A 16,922-nucleotide genomic window follows, 5' to 3' on the forward strand; every position below is an offset into this window, starting at 1 on the left:
TTGGATTCGTTCGCGATAGTCTTCATTGATGATTTATTGATCTATTCCCACAGCCGAGAGGAGCATGAGTAGCATCTGAGAGTTGTTCTTCGGACTTTGAGAGATAGTCAGTTGTATGATAAGTTTTCGAAGTGTGAGTTATGGTTGAGTTCAATTGCATTATTGGGTCATGTTGTTTCAGTAGAGGGTATTCAGGTGGATACGAAGAAGATAGAGGCAATCAAGAACTGGCCTAGACCCGCGTCAGCTACAGAGATTCAGAGTTTCTTAGGTTTGTCAAGCTATTACCATCGGTTTGTGGAGAGGTTTTCATTTATTGCAGCCCCGATAACCAGGTTGACCCAGAAGGTGGCCCAGTTCAGGTGGTCGGATGAGTGTGAGGCGAGCTTTCAGAAGCTCAAGACAGTTTTGACTACGGCGCCAGTGTTGGTTTTGCCCATAGGTTCAGGGCTATATACAGTTTATTGTGATGCATCTCGTATTGGACTTGGTGCGGTGTTGATGTAGGATGGCAAGGTCATTGTTTATGCTTCACGATAGTTGAAGATTCATGAGAAGAATTATCCAGTTCATGAATTGGAGTTAGCAGCTATTGTTCACGCGCTGAAGATTTGGAGGTATTATCTGTATGGCGTGTCATGTGAGTTGTTCATGGATCAGAAGAGTCTACAGTATTTGTTCAAGCAAAAGGAGCTAAATTTGAGGCAAAGAAGGTGGTTGGAGCTATTGAAAGACTATGATATCACCATCTTATATCATCCGGGAAAGGCCAATGTGGTGGCCGATGCTTTGAGTAGAAAGTCAGCTAGTATGGGCAGTCTTGCGTATATTCCGGTCGGTGAGAGAACGCTTGCTTTGGATGTTTAGGCTTTGGCCAATCATCTCGTGAGGTTGGATGTTTCTGAGCCCAGTCGTGTGTTAACTTGCACAGTCTCTTGTTCTTCATTATTTGAGCGTATTCGAGATCGGTAGTATGATGATCCTCATTTGCTTGTCTTGAGAGACACAGTGCGGCACGGAGGTGCCAAGCAGGTTACAGTTGGAGATGATGGAGTTTTGAGGATGCAGGGTCGTATTTGTGTGCCTAATGTGGATGGACTTCGAGGGTTGATTTTATAGGAGGCCCATAGTTCCCAGTACTCTATTTATCCGAGCGCCGCTAAGATATATCAGGATTTGCGATAGCATTATTGGTGGAGGAGGATGAAGAAGGATATTGTTGCATATGTGGCTCAGTGTTTGAATTGTCAGCAGGTAAAGTACGAGCATCAGAGACCTGGTGGTTTGTTCCAGAAGATTGAGATTCCTGAGTGGAAGTGGGAGCGTATCACTATGGACTTCGTTGTTGGACTCCCACGGACTTACAGAAAGTTTGATGCAGTGTGGGTTATTGTTGATAGGCTGACCAAGTCAGCACATTTCATTCCTGTGGCAGTCTCTTATTCTTCCGAGAGGTTAGTTGAGATCTACATCCGGGAGATTGTTCATCTTTATGGTGTGCCCATGTCTATCATTTCAGACCAAGATACGCAGTTTACCTCACATTTTTGGAGGTTAGTTCAGTGAGAGTTGGGCACACGGGTCGAGTTGAGCACAATATTTAATACTAGACGAACGGGTAGATCGAGCGTACTATTTAGATTTTGGAGGATATGCTCTGAGCTTGTGTCATTGAGTTTGGGAGCTCGTGGGATCAGTTCTTGCCTTTAGCGGAGTTTGCCTACAACAACAGCTACCAGTCGAGCATCTAGATAGCTCCTTATGAGGCTTTATATGGTAGGCGGTGTAGGTCGTCAGTTGGATGGTTTGAGTCGGGAGAGGCTCGGTTGTTGGTTACGGATCTAGTACAGGATGCCTTGGACAAGGTCAGGATCATTCAGGATAGGCTTCGTACAGCTCAGTCCAGGCAAAAGAGTTATGCCTACCGTAAGGTTCGTGATGTGGCATTCATGGTCGGCGAGCGGGTGTTGCTTCGGGTGTCGCCTATGAAGGGCGTGATGAGATTTGGGAAGAGGGTCAACCTTAGCCCTAGGTTCATTGGCCCATTTGAGATTCTTGATCGAGTGGGAGAGGTGGCTTACAGACTTGCGTTGTCGTCGAGTTTATCAGTTGTGCATCCAGTGTTTCATGTGTCCATGCTTCAGAAGTATCACGGCGATCCATCCCACGTGTTAGATTTCAGCACGGTCTAGTTGGACAAGGACTTGTCCTATGAGGAGGAGCCGGTAGCTATTCTAGACCGGTAGGTTCGTCAGTTGAGATCGAAGATTTTCCCTTCTGTTCGTGTTTAGTGGAGAGGTCAGCCTGTTGAGGCAGCGACTTGGGAGTCCAAGTCCGATATGCGAAGCCGATATCCCCATCTTTTCTCCTACTCAGGTACTTCTTTTCTATGTCCGTTCGAGGACGAACGGTTGTTTAGAGGTGGAGAATGTGTCATCACTTGTTTTACAAGTCAATTCTATGTTCTGAGGCCTTAAAACTCTCTTTTGTCTAACCTCAATTTGCGTGCACAGTACGGGCCCGTTTTCGGAAAGCTTTTATGTGAAAATTAAGTAAAATAAGGCAATTAGCTTTTAAAATTAAATAAAGTTGACTTGGGTCAATATTCTTGGTAAACGGACCCGGACCCGTGATCCAATGGTCTCGTAGGGTTCGTAGTAAAATTTGGGACGTGGGCATATGCCCGGAATCCAATTTCGAGGTCCCAATACCGAGAAATGAATTTTTTTAAAAAAAATATTTTCTGGAAAATATAAAGGTTTTTAGAAGTGAATTGATGCATTTTCTTGATGGTATCGGGCTCGTATCTTGGTTCTGGAGCCCGGTAAAAGTTTGAAATAATAATTAAGATGAATCTATAAAATTTGGTAAAGATTGGAGTTGGTTTGGTATAAAATGGACCTATAGATGAGAAAATAGTAATTTTGACGTTCTTGAGTGATTTCATGAATTTGAGGTTTAATTCATAGTTGTTAATGTTATTTTGATGATTTGATCGCACAAGCAAGTACGTAAGATATTTTTAGGCTTGCGTGCATGTTTGGTTTGGAGCCTCGAGGGCTCGGATGAGTTTTGGATAGGCCACCGAGTGAATTTAGACTTGGGAAAAATAGTTGCAGGTTGCAGGTCTAGTGCTGGCCTCTATTCTCGCAATTGCGAGATCAGGGATCGCAAATGCGAAGTATGTTAGCTTGGAAATTGCGAGGGGCTCTTCGCAATTGCGAAGTAAGCCCTGGCCAGCCTTGCTCGCAAATGCGAAGGCCTTAGAAATCCTCAGTTGTTGCAAATGCGACAATCCCTTCGCAAATGCGAAGGAAGCAGAAATCCTTAGGGTTCGCAATTGCGAACCCCTGATCGCAAATGCGAAGATGACAGGTTCCTTAAGGGTTCGCAATTGCGAACGCTGGTCGCAATTGTGACATCAGAGACCTGTTAAATGAATTTCAGACGGGATTTCAACCATTTTTATAACTTTCTCAAAACCTAAACTCTCTTGGGCGATTTTCTAAAGAAATGTTCTTTTCCAAATCAATTGTAAGTCATTTCTAACTCATTTTCTTTAATCTATAACATCTTTGCACATGATTTCAATCCAAAATCAATGGTTTTCATTGGGAAAATTCGGTGTTTAGGGTAGAACTTAGGATTTTCAAATTTTGGGGATTTGGACCTCGATTTGAGGTCCGATTTCAAAACAAATTATATATTTGAGTTCTTGGGTGAATTGGTAATCGGGTTTTGGTTCAAACCTCGGGTTTTGACCATATGGGCCCGAGGTCAATTTTTGATTTTTGGGGTAATCATTGGAAAACTTATTTTCATGCATTAGAGTTGATTCATTTAGCATTTATTGATATCGTTAAGTAAATTATGGCTAGATACAAGCAAATTGGTGGTGGAAACAAGAGGTAAAGCGATGGTTGAGGCTTGAATTGTGTTCGTGACATTGAGGTAAGTGTTTTGTCTAACCTTAGCTTGAGGGATTAGGATTTGAGTCTTATTTGCTATGTATTAATTGTTGAGTACGACGTATAGGCATGGTGACGAATATCTGTACGTCGGTGTCAAGCAAGCCCGTGAGTATTATACTATGATTAATGTGACTCCGTTTCATATTGTCCAAGATTTACATGATAATTTCTATTGTTGAACAACGATTGTGGAAGTATTATTGGTAATTGAATATTATAGAGCGTTGGCTCGAGTTGAGAATTGAGTTGTGAAGTAAATGTGGAAAAGAGAAGAGGTTTATGATATTGTCTCCCTTGCCGGAATATTATTGCTTTTGATATTATCTCCCTAGCCGGGATGTTATTACTCATGATATTGCTTCCCTTGCCGGGATATTATTGTTATGCTATTGTTCCCTAGCCAGGATTTTATTGTGATATTATTGATTCCCTTGCCCAAATTGCTTTGTGATTGTTGCTTGGGTGAGGAAGAGTGTAAAGCACGAGGGGTGATACCCTGCATGATTTTGAGAGTGTTAATGCACGAAGGGTGATGTCGTGCCAATATTGTAAGGTAAAAGCACGAAGGGTGATGTCGTGTCGTATGATGTACAATGTCGTGCCATGACATGAGTGATAATGCACGAAGGATAATTCTGTGCCATGGTTTTGTGAGGTAAAAACACGAAGGGTGGTGCCGTGCCGATTATATTGATTCTTATGGTGAGGACGAGAGTAAAAGCACGAAGGGTGATGCCGTGCACTTGTCTTTGATTTCCGATTCTCGCTGATAATTGAATTATGGTGTTCTTTACATTTATCTATTGGTTTTCTGTCGTTACTTGTTGTTCCCCGCAACATATCCCCCCCTCCCCATCTTTAACTGTAAATTTCTACCTTTATTTTCCGCTGGATATGATTTAACTTCACAGGTTTATTTGGTAGTCTTGTCCTAGCCTCATCACTACTTCGCCGAGGTTAGGCTAGGCAGTTACTAGCACATGGAGTCGGTTGTTGATACTACACTCTACACTATATGCAGGTCCCGGTGCTGCAGCTTTTGGACCGTAGTGAGGTTGTTGCCTTCAGTCCATCAGGCGACCTGAGGTAGTCCTGCAGGCGTCCGCAAGCCTTAACATCTCTTTCTATCTTTCCATACTGTTTCTTTTATGTATTTCAGAAATAGCTTTGTATTTATCTTTCGGACCCCTATTTGTTGTATTCCTACACAGTCTGTGAGATTGTGACACCAGTTCTGGGTAGCTTTTATTTATGGATTTGTATTGGTATTATTATTAAGTTATTACATTTCATTCTTCCGCTTCATTATTTCCGCTGTTTATATAATGTTAATTCACAACTATTAAAGGATTAAAAATAAAAAGGGTTAATAACTGTAATGATTGGCTTACTTAGCTTTCACTAGTAGGCGCCATCACGACTCCCGATGATGAAAAATTCGGGTTGTGACACAGACTTTTCAAAAAGGCTTGTTGCTTCACGAACCCAAAGCAACAAAGATATAAAGCTAGTGTGATCCATTACTTGCACTTGAATCTTGTACCTGAAAGACACATTTGGAATAAGAAATTGAAACTTTAGTTTTATTTAATTTTTTAAGTAAATAGTGAAGCTTATCAAATCTATGAGTGGCAGAACTATCAAGGCGATCACATTTCTTGCAGTGAAATTTACTTCCAATTTTCTCAACCTTCTTCGAGCATCTCTTGCATCCCAAATATGACCATTCTTTTTCAAGTAGAAGATTCACTACAGTCGCAACAATCCAAATATGTCCTTCCTGAAAAGAAGTCAAATTGTAACAATGTATCTAGCAAATTTTATTGTTGGAATATTAATATAAATGCCAAGGAGCATAAGCTGTTAAAATTCCATTTATGTCCAAAACCAAATAGATAAGCAATAAGCATAGATATTCAATTAGTTCCATTAAATGATACCTACAATAGTTCAATCTGAAAGCATTCAGATTCAATACCTTCTCATTTATCTCGCTTATTAATTTGTTGATCTGAGATTATGAGAATTGGTTAAATTTTACATATTAGAATAATAAAACAGACGCGCATAAGGGAATATTACATCAACAGAAGCATTTAGGATTTCAGTTGTACAATGTTCTTCCTACTGTAATCATCCGAGAAACGGAGAGGAAAGACATTGCAACCACACCACTACTAACCCCGCTTTCCACTGCACCAAGAGCTGATGCTTGGGTTCTAAGTCTTAAAGGGAAGATTTCAGATTTCAGCTCATTGAATTGAATTGAATCTTTTTATGATTAATTATATCTATCGCCTTTGAAATATATAGATGATGCATTAAAAATACTAAAAGTATAAATTATTTACAGTGACATATTATAACAATGAAAATGAAGGTAGTTATCAGCCAAAATCGAATCTCCTTAAAATTTCTTGGTTGGTAACTTAGAATTAATTTTTTAAGCGTAAAGTATGGAACTAAATTGATCCTTAAGGTTCACTTTGATAAATTTAGGTTTCTTTTTTAATTTTGTCTAAAACTAATCTTAAATCCCCACATTTAACTACATAACCCGTGCCACGTGAAATTTACAAGTAATAAAACACAAAAAAAAAACTATAACTAAATAAATTATACGCTCACAAATTCATAAAAATGCCAAATATTTTTCAATTTATGATCTTGTCCGAGTTGTAATTATTTTGAACACTTTAAATCATATTAGTTTATAGAATATTGAATCACTTGTGTCCCTTTGGTATTTGCTAATTCTCCAGCCAAACTTGCCTCCTCATAAATAATTTTTTTCTTTAACAAAATTATTCAATTATGTGACTAAGAAACTTAATAATTATGAAGACCTATCAACAAGACTTGATTGACGTGTCACTATATTAAATTATTTGTGCAGTAAAAAATATGATACAAATTAAACTTATTTAATAAAAATAAAATTATTAATTCGGAGAAAAATATCTTGAGTTTGGAGCCCGGGCCTCTTGCAAATAGTATATATTATATAACAATAAGTGAGAGTCTTTCTGGACGACGAATAATGTATTCAAAGAACTGGAAGATAGAAAAGATAAGAAGGTTTCGTATTCTATATTGGTGAAAGCAGGTAGATAATCCTCATTAGTTACTTGCTTATCTTGATTTTCAGCAGAACAGTGAGAGAGTAAATCACATCGGATCATGGTCAATCTAGAATATCCATTCCTCAAATTGCTTCAAGGCAACTAGATTACAAGAAGAAACATCGGCTATCAGCTCAAGAGTCATTCCTGTTGATGTTCTATTTCGTAAAAAGGGTGATGTTATGTTGCAAATTCAAAACATGAAAGTTTGTTTCCTTGCAAGAGCAAGCAGTGTCGACCATCATTTACCGTATTCATGGGTACAAATTGCAAAATAGGGAAAGTATAATCCACTGGAACTTGGTTCATTCTCATGATATATTTCATTTTTATATAACAGAAAAATTGTGCAAAAAAGACAGCCTGGAAAAAAGAAGTGAGATAAGTTGACTGAGTCTATTGCCAAGTTATGTGTATGTGATAAGTTTGTTATATTTGTAAATAGCATTCCAGGAGAGCATATCCTTGTGAAACTATGTATATTATTTATATTTTAGAAATCAAAACTTGTTTTAAACATCTTTCCGGTACGATTTATTTCCAATGTGATGATCCGGCCGGTCGTCTTAAGAATTAATACCCTGATCCTCTATTTACTATTTTTTCTGAGTTTATTTATGCTATTTTGGTTGTCCGGGATGTTCGGTTTTGAGTTTCGGAGAGTTTTGGGACACTTAGTCCCTAAATGAGAGCTTAAGTGTTGAAAAGTTGGCTGTAGTCGGAACAGTGTGAAGGCAGCCTCAGAATGGAAATCTGATGGTTTCGTTAGCTCCGTTGGGTGATTTCGGGATTATAGGCATGATCGGATTGTATTTTGGAGGTCCGTAGCTAATTTAGGCTTGAAATACCGAAAGTTGAATTTTTGGAGTTTCCGGTCCGATAGTGAGATTTTGATCCGAGGGTCGGAATAAAATTCCAAAAGTTGGAGTAACTCCGTAGTGTTGAATGTGACGTGTGTGCAAAGTTTCATGTCATTCGGACGAGGTTTGATAGACTTTTTGATCGAAAGCATATTTCTAGAGTTTTGGAGTTCTTAGGCTAGAATCCGAGGTTAAATTGGTGTTTTGTTGTTGTTTTGAGCATTCCAAAGGTTAGAACAAGTTTGAATGATGCTTTAGGATTGGTTGGCATATTTGGTTAAGGTCCCGGGGACCTCGGGTGAGTTTCGAGTGCTTAACGGAAGTTGAATTTGAACTGAGGAAGATTTTTGCATTGCTGGTATCTGTCATAACCGCACCTATGGTTTGGGTCCCGCAGGTGCGGAGCCGTAGAAGCGACATTTCAACGCAGAAGCGGAATTGGGGAAGTCCAACAGGAGCTGCAGGTGCGAGAAGGATACCGTCGCAGGTGCGGAAAATGTATCGCAGGAGCGGATTTTTGGGACTTTAGTGATTTTTGTAGATGCGGTCGATTCTTCGCAAAAGCGGGACCGTAGGTGCGGTCCCTTGACCGCAGATGCAGAAACAGCTAGGCAGAAATATGAAATTTCAACGGTTTGTTTCAAAAGTTGGAAATTCGATTTGGAGCTCGGGAGAGGCCGATTTTGAGAGGAAATTGAAGAGGAGATCATTGGGTAACGATTCTTTAACCCTTTCTAGTTATATTCCATCAATCTATAGTTAGTTTAATCCTTTAATTTCGGATTGGAGATGAAAATTGGGAAAAAATTGGAAGAAAGTTCTTAGACCTAGAATTTGACTTTTGATTGGGAATTTGACCTTAGATTTGGATAATTTTGGTATGCATGAACTCGTGAGAGCGTGAGGATTATGAAAATATAAATTTTACCCGATTCCGAGATGTGGGCCGAGGGGCGTTTTGGTCATTTTTACATAATTTCGCGTATTAGCTTAGAATTTAATTGTAGAATCAGTTACTTGAAGTGTTGTTTACATTATGCAATTAAATTGAATAGATTTGGGCCATTTGGAGTTGAGTACTCATAGCAATAGCGTGGTTACAGGTTGATTTTTGAGCCGGTTCGAGGTAAGTGCCTTGTGTGGGGGACCTTCCCCTTAGAATATGATATATTTGATAATTGAAATGCCTTGTACGTGAGGTGACGAGTGCGTACTTAAGCTAATTGTTGAAAATCCTGTTTTACTTTAAGTATTTCAGTTGAGTTCCTTTTTCCTGTTTTATTCTACTTGCGAATTTAGCCTGTTGTAATTTAGAAAAGCATGTTTAATTGACTTAATTGCCTATTTGCTTAAACTGATTTGATTGCATTACGTGAAGCATGTTAGGCTAGAATTAACTGTTTACTTGGTATGAAATTAGCATTTAATTGAGTATTCTTGTGTTGTTTCTGTGTGTTTTTAATTTGGGACTACCGGACGGTATCTCAAGAGATCTCCTGTACGTATTTATGATCTGGACTGAGGTGCGGGATACCAAGAGATCCGTGGCACATATATTGAGGATACCAAGAGATCCTCGGGATACCAAGAGATCCCTAGCATATATTGAGGATACCAAGAGATCCTCGGGATACCAAGAGATCCTTAGCATATATTGAGGATACCAAGAGATCCCTAGCATATAATGAGGATACCAAGAGATCCTCGGGATATAAAGAGATCCCTAACATACATTGAGGATATCGAGAGATCCTCGGGATGCCAAAAGATCCCTGACATATATTTGTCGTGAATGGTATCTCCTTATGGTTTGCCTTTATCTCTGTTTCCGTTATTGTACTCTTATCATCCTATATAGATTCTTACTGTAGATTCTCAATTGTACTGCTTATCTTATCCTGTCATCTTATTATTTATTTAATCTCAGTACGGCCCTGATCTTCCTCGTCACTACCCAACCGAGGTTCGGCTTGGCACTTACTGAGTACCGCTGTGGTGTACTCATGTCCCTTCTGCGCATGTTTTTCATGTGCAAATTCAGGTAATGCTACTCAGGCCTATCATTCTTAAAGAGGCGACTACTCTAGAGATTTCGAGGTACATCTGCCGCGTCCGCAGACCGAGAAGTCCCTTTCTATTCCTACTTTTAGTATTTAGCCCTTCTGTATTTTTCTATTTTTATTAGATATTCCGGAGTTAGAGCTATGTAGTATTGATCTTAGCTTGTGATTTGTGGGTTTTCGGGTCTTGGATTTATGTATTGGTATTGAGAGTTAAACATGGTGTAAGCCGAGCGGTACATTTAAACACTGTTACTACTTTATTTTTGTTAAAAATTGTTTTACTTCCGCAAATTTTGGTTTTCTTCCGCAAATTAGGCTTACCTAGTCGTAGAGACTAGGTGCCGTCACGATGGTTCACGGAGGGAGAACTGGGGTGTGTGTGTGTGTGTGTGTGTGTGTGTGTGTGTGTATATATATATATATATATATATATATATATATATATATATATATATATATATATATATATATATATATAAAATGAGTACAATGTCGGGCGATCCATTTGAAAATATTTTATCAAGGATGGCGCCATATGCTGTTAGTTGTTCTTTATTTAGTTTTTTGAATAGCAACAAATCTTCTTCAGTCACAATTATGTTCCGCTCTAAATGGATGTCTCTAGCCTCTTATGTTATTGTGGAAGATGCAGAAAATGTGAAAGTTTCTGATATGAGTTTAAATTCATTTACACTCCGTCCCATTGAATGTAATATATCTTTTATATGATTTAGGACCAAATAACGAATGTTGTTTGTTTGTATGGTTGGTATAATTGAGAAATCTTCAGACATGGAGCTTTCAAATCGTTCCCATAATTTTCTTGGATTAGTGGGGTTACAATATATTAAAGCATTGCAAATAAGCGTCTTAGACTGTATGGCATTTGGTAATTAGCGGCTTCAGATATACAATCAATTAAGTTATTATCCCAAGCTAGCAATCCTCTTTTTGCTGCGGATTCTCTAAATGTGTTGCAATGCTTTCCATTTACAGTTTTGAGATCTTTGTATGATTTTGGACCTCTTATGTTCATCAATAATAGGCGAAGGTAGTATCTTTCCCCTTCTGTTGGATGATAAGTGACAATATGTCCAATAGCAAAACCTTGTTGTCTTGGTGACCACATTTTATCACTCACTGAGCATACGAAGTGTTCTGAAAATTCTATGTACAATAACTGGAGCTCTTTCGCGCACTTATTTGTTTCATTCATTGTAAAGAATTATGTTAACATTGTTTTCTTAATTGCAGGATTATTTAAAATTGTGTTTAGACTTACAGTTGTCTTAAAGGAGACAAATTGTTGATTCTCAAGATGTAGTTGAAGATGGTAGATATTGGGAGTCATTTCACTGATAGAAAAGGCAAACAAACGCCACATAGCCTCCTGTGCTGACACCCATCTCCAGATCTATATTCTCTGATTTTATCAATTTCTATATTGGTATCATTACTAAGTACGTTGAAAGCAATTTTATCATGCCCTTTACAAATGTACTTGTAGATATATTTAACAACTTTAACATCCGAGCAAATTTCAACATTCTTGTGACAGTTAAACTTGCTCAGTAGATATGGATTGTAAGTAACAACCCATAAATTATCAAGATATTGGCTTCTAACTTCGACAAATTTTTCAGTATCTCGCCTTCTGTAAATTGGATATGAATTCTTACCTTTACATGTTTCGTTGGCATAATCTATGGGATATTTAAATTTATATTGTCTCGTATTTTCCATGCATGGACTTGTAGGATTTACACTTCCACAAGGACCATGTATCATATGCTTAACAACCAAAGAATGTAAATAACTATTTGTATTACCATCTGGTAGTTCGGCACAAACAAATTTATCATAAGCCTCAGATGTCGATAATTTATACTCGTCAGCAAGTATAATAAGGAAATGAGTGTGAGGAAGACCTCATTTTTGGAGTTCTATGGTGTACATAAAAGCAGCGACTTTTTCAAATATACTCTTTTTAACTATATCTGACTTAAGCTCTTCTACCTTTGGTTTAAATACGCGACTCACTAAATCTGGTCTGTTTTGTACTTCATCAGTTGGAAGTAAAAAATCTTCTATCTATGGCCATGAAGAATTACATGTCATCATTAGAAAGATATCAAGTTTTCCAAAGTGTTGTACTAACGCAATGGCATCCATATATCGGCATCGCATATCTCTTGGACCTCCAGTAAAGCTAATAGGAAGGAATATTTTTCTGCCAATATTTGAAGCTTCTCTTTCACCTAGTCTTAGAAGATTAGTAAGTCCTTCAAATACCTCAGTTCGAAATAATTCTTGATTGAATCTAATCTCTGTGTTTCGAGGTTTATATATTCATCTACAGAATATTGTTGGAATAATCTTCCAGAATGTAAAGTTCCATATTCTTCATCATCTCTAATTTGAAGTTTGTAGTAGTAATATTCATCATTCATCCCAACACATAGCTAACACATGCAAGACATAGGATAACTCAGTCAAAATCATGAAAGGCCAAATCCTAAAATTAGAAGATGAAAATTGGAAGACATGAAGCATGAATAAAGTCGCAAAAAAGAGGAAGACAAAGAATAATCCTGCAAAGATCGAAATAGAAAAGTCCCCATTATTCCAATAAAATTACTGGAAAAAGAAAGAGGATGAGGAAGAAGAAAGATTTTTAACAAGAATCAGAAATTGAATAGCTAACACATGCAAGACATATGATAACCCAGTCAAAATCAGGGAAGGCCAAATCCCAAAATTAGAAGATAAAAGAGAAAAATAAAGTATTACTACTTAGATGCTAATAATACCTAATTAAGAGATCGTACAAATAAAATGCCTAACTCTTGACCCATATTTTCCCATGGATTAACCCTGTCACAACCCTAATCCGAACCCGGTCGTGACGACGCCTATCGTGAAACAAGGCCAACCGAAACAAACCCCCAAATCAATTAAACAGTTATAATAATTCATATTTAAGTCATAAATAAACTATAAATCCCAAAATAAAGAGTGGAATAGAACAATGCGGAAACAACACAGCCCGACATCGGGGTGTCACTAGTTATGAGCATCTAAACATCCATCGAAGAATATGAAAAGTCTACACAATCTAGTATAATGATAGTACAAGGAAAGTAAAGATAGGAATGAGAAGCATTGGGCTGCGAACGCCGAGCAACTACCTAGTCAACTCCGAACAGCCTGCTGTAAGCAATCAACCCTCGCTAGCGTGACCCGAGACTCCTGAATCTGCACACAGGGTGCAGAGAGTAATATGAGTACGCCAACTCAGTAAGTAATAAAAGTAAAGGCAGCTGAGCGATAAGAAAATACATAAAACACAGTAAAATGCTACAACGAGGCAGTATAAAATCAGAACAATGCAATGAAACAACAAAAGCTCATACAAACACCTTAGTTCAGTAAAACCTCTTTAAAACATCTTTTAGCAGTTCAAACGAGTGAATGAAAATAGGAAGGAAAGATAGAAACATAAATCAGCCCATCAGGCAAAAATATCAACAGGACCAGCCCCTCGAGCAAAAATACCAACAGGACCAGCCCCTCGGGCAATAAGATGGAACAACATCAGCCCCTCGGGCTATATCATATCTCACACTGGGTACCCGCACTCACTAGGGGTGTACAGACTCCGGGAGGGCCCCTTATGGCCCAAGCGCAATAACAAGCCATCTCGTGGCATAATCAAACAGGCACTTGGCCTCATAACAAACCACCTCGTGGCGTAACAAATCCGACCCTCGGCCTCATAATCATGAATCAGTACAATACCGCTGCGGCACGCAGCCCGATCCCATAATAACCTCACAACACAAGCCCTCGGCCTCACTCAGTCATAAATCTTTCAAAACCATTCGGGCATAGTAAAATATGATACTCAACCCAAAATATCATTTAAGATGTCAAAACAGAGTAAATATGGTTGAGCTATGAAAACAGTAGAATACAGCATGACTGAGTACAAATATGAAGTCAAAATAGTGAGGAATAGTAGTAAAAATCCCCTAAGGGTCCAAAATAGTTGGCACGGGGCCCAGATACGGCATTCAGCCCAAAACATGATGATAGCAAACAGTTTTCAAGCAAATATGCAGTTTAATAGTCATACGAGATGGACTAGGTCACAATCCCCAACGGTGCACGACCCCACGCTCGTCATCTAGCGTGTGCGTCACCTCAAAGTAGCACAACGATGTGAAATCCGGGGATTCATACCCTCAGGACAGCATTTACAATCATTACTTACCTCTATCCGGTCCAAACTCTAGCCCGCGATGCCTTTGCTCCTCGAATCGGCCTCTGGATGCTCCAAATCTATCCAAAAATAGATTTATACCATCAAAATATACTAAGGGAATGAAGCCCTCTCGAAAATAACCAATATACATCAAAAATCCCAAAATTGGCCAAACCCGACTCCCGAGCCCACGTCTCGGATTCCGACAAAAATCACAAAACTAGAATCCTTACACTCTCACGAGTTCGTACATATCAAATATAGGAAAATCCAACCACAAATGACCCGTCAAATTCCTAATCGAAGGTCTCCAATTTCAAGCCGAGTTCTTCAATTTTTAACCATAAATTTCAAGCCTAATCAGTAAAATAATACTATAGAAATGAGTTTAGGGTCCAAAAAACCTTACCTCTACGAAATCCTCTTGAAATTCGTCTTCAAATAGCTCCCTCAAGCTTTCTCTAGAATAAAATATGGTGAAAAGCCACTCAAAATCGCGAAGGGTGAAATTTATATGTTTTGATCCAGCAAAATTGCATCTGCGGTCTAATTATCGCACCTCCGGTCCCAGGTGCACATCTGCGGATTCCACTTATCCGCCCAGCCACCGCACCTACGATAATATTCTCACACCTGCGCCATCGCAGGTGCGTCCAAAGTTCTGCTTCTGCAGTTCCAACCTTTCCCTCTCTTGGCCGCATCTGTGTCTTCACTTTCGCTTCTGCGGGCTCGCACCTGCGGTCCCCAAGCCGCAGGTGCGGTAATGACAGAAAACTCAGCAGCTTTGCTGCAAATTCACAACTCCAAACTTTCCGTCAACCATCCGAAATCACCCCGAGGCCCCCCGAAACCTCAACCAAAAGCACGAACAAGTCATATACCACTAAACAAACTTATACCAATCTTCAAAACATCTCAAACAACATCAAATCAACCAAATAACACCGGATTCAAGCCTAAGGTTCCAAAATCTCCCGAATTTCGCTTTTGATCAAAAAGTCTATCAAACCACCTCCGAATGACCTGAAATTTTGCACACACGTTAAAAATGATACAACGGACCGACCTACTCCAACTTCCGTAATTCTATTCCGACCCCTATATCAAAATCTACCCTATCAACTGGAAAATGCCAAAATTTCAATTTCACCAATTCAAGCCTAAATCTACTCCGGACCTCCAAAACACATTCCAATCACGCTCTTAAGTCCCAAATCACCTCCCGAAGATATCCAAACTATCGTAATTTACATCCAAGCCCTTTTTCACATAGGTCAACATCCGGTTGACTTTTCTAACTTAAGCTCACTCAAAAGAGACTAAGTGTCTCAAACCTTACCAAAACCTCTCTGAACCCGAGCCAACCAACCCGATAGCACATAATACAGCTGAACAAGGAAATAAGAAGCAGAAATGGGGAAAATGGAGCGGTAACTCATGAAACGACCGGCCGGGTCGTTACAAACCCACATAAATTCATCTAAAAAAATGAAAACAACGAAAAATTATTCAGTGTAGCATAAACTTCATCAGAAACAGTAGGTAATAAGAAATCAAAAAAAAAAAGAAAAAAAAAAAGAGGAAGACCAAGAGGAATCCAGCATAAATAGAAACAAAGGGAAATCACTTGTTATTACTACTAGCCTGTTTGGCCAAGCTTCTTTTTGGCCAAATATGCTTTTTTTTTTTGCCAAAAGCATTTTTGGCAAAAAATTGAGGTGTTTGGCCAATCTTTTGGAAGAAAAAAAATGTTTTTGAGGAGAATCAGAAGCAGTTTTGGAGAAGCAGAAAAAAGTAGTTTCTCTCCAAAAGCACTTTTGAGAAAAATACACTTAGAAGCAGTTTTTTAAAGCTTGGTCAAACACTAATTGCTGCTCAGAAGTACTTTTCAAACTAATTAGTCAAACACAAACTGCTTCTCACCAAAAGTACTTTTGAGAAAAACACTTTTGAAAAAAAAACACTTCTCAAAATAAGCTGATTTTTGCATCTTGGTCAAACGGGCTATAACAATCCCATTAACAAAGAAAAAGCAAAAATTGCTCTAAATTATCGTTTATTCTTTTTGTTATTTCATTGTTTACTCAATATGATGAATTATTAACTATGGAGACTGATGAATCCAAGGTGTACGGTGATATCCCTAAAACAAGTAAACTATTTGCTAAGAATTCTTTTTGTTTCTTTTTTAACGCCTTCAACGATGCAAAGTTGTACATTCAAGTGAAATGTAGGAGATTTTTCATAAATTGTGTACCAATATAAAAATACTTCTTGACGACATGAAGCAATGCTAGAATTTCCAATTAGATGTGTTAGGCACAGTGAAATTTGCCAATCCTCTTAGAAATCAATTGAAAAAGAAAATTAAGAGTACTTAGTGCTTGGTCCCAGATAGCAGCTCCTGATGAACTGCCCAGCTAGGCACAATCGCAGATTATATGTTACTTGTTAGTCCAATTAGATGTGTTATTATTGGTAAGGTAAATTCGTCATGGTACTAGCGTCGAGATGGTCAATAAGCTGTCACTTGTGATTGCTTCTCTACCTATTTTATTGAGCTTTTGTTTTCTCATGCAAATTCTAATTTCCTTGCATGTTTGTTTAATTCATGCTTTTATTTGGCGCACTTTTTTGGGACT

Source organism: Nicotiana tabacum, chromosome 3 (assembly GCF_000715075.1).
Source record: "Nicotiana tabacum cultivar K326 chromosome 3, ASM71507v2, whole genome shotgun sequence".
Taxonomy (NCBI): domain Eukaryota; kingdom Viridiplantae; phylum Streptophyta; class Magnoliopsida; order Solanales; family Solanaceae; genus Nicotiana; species Nicotiana tabacum.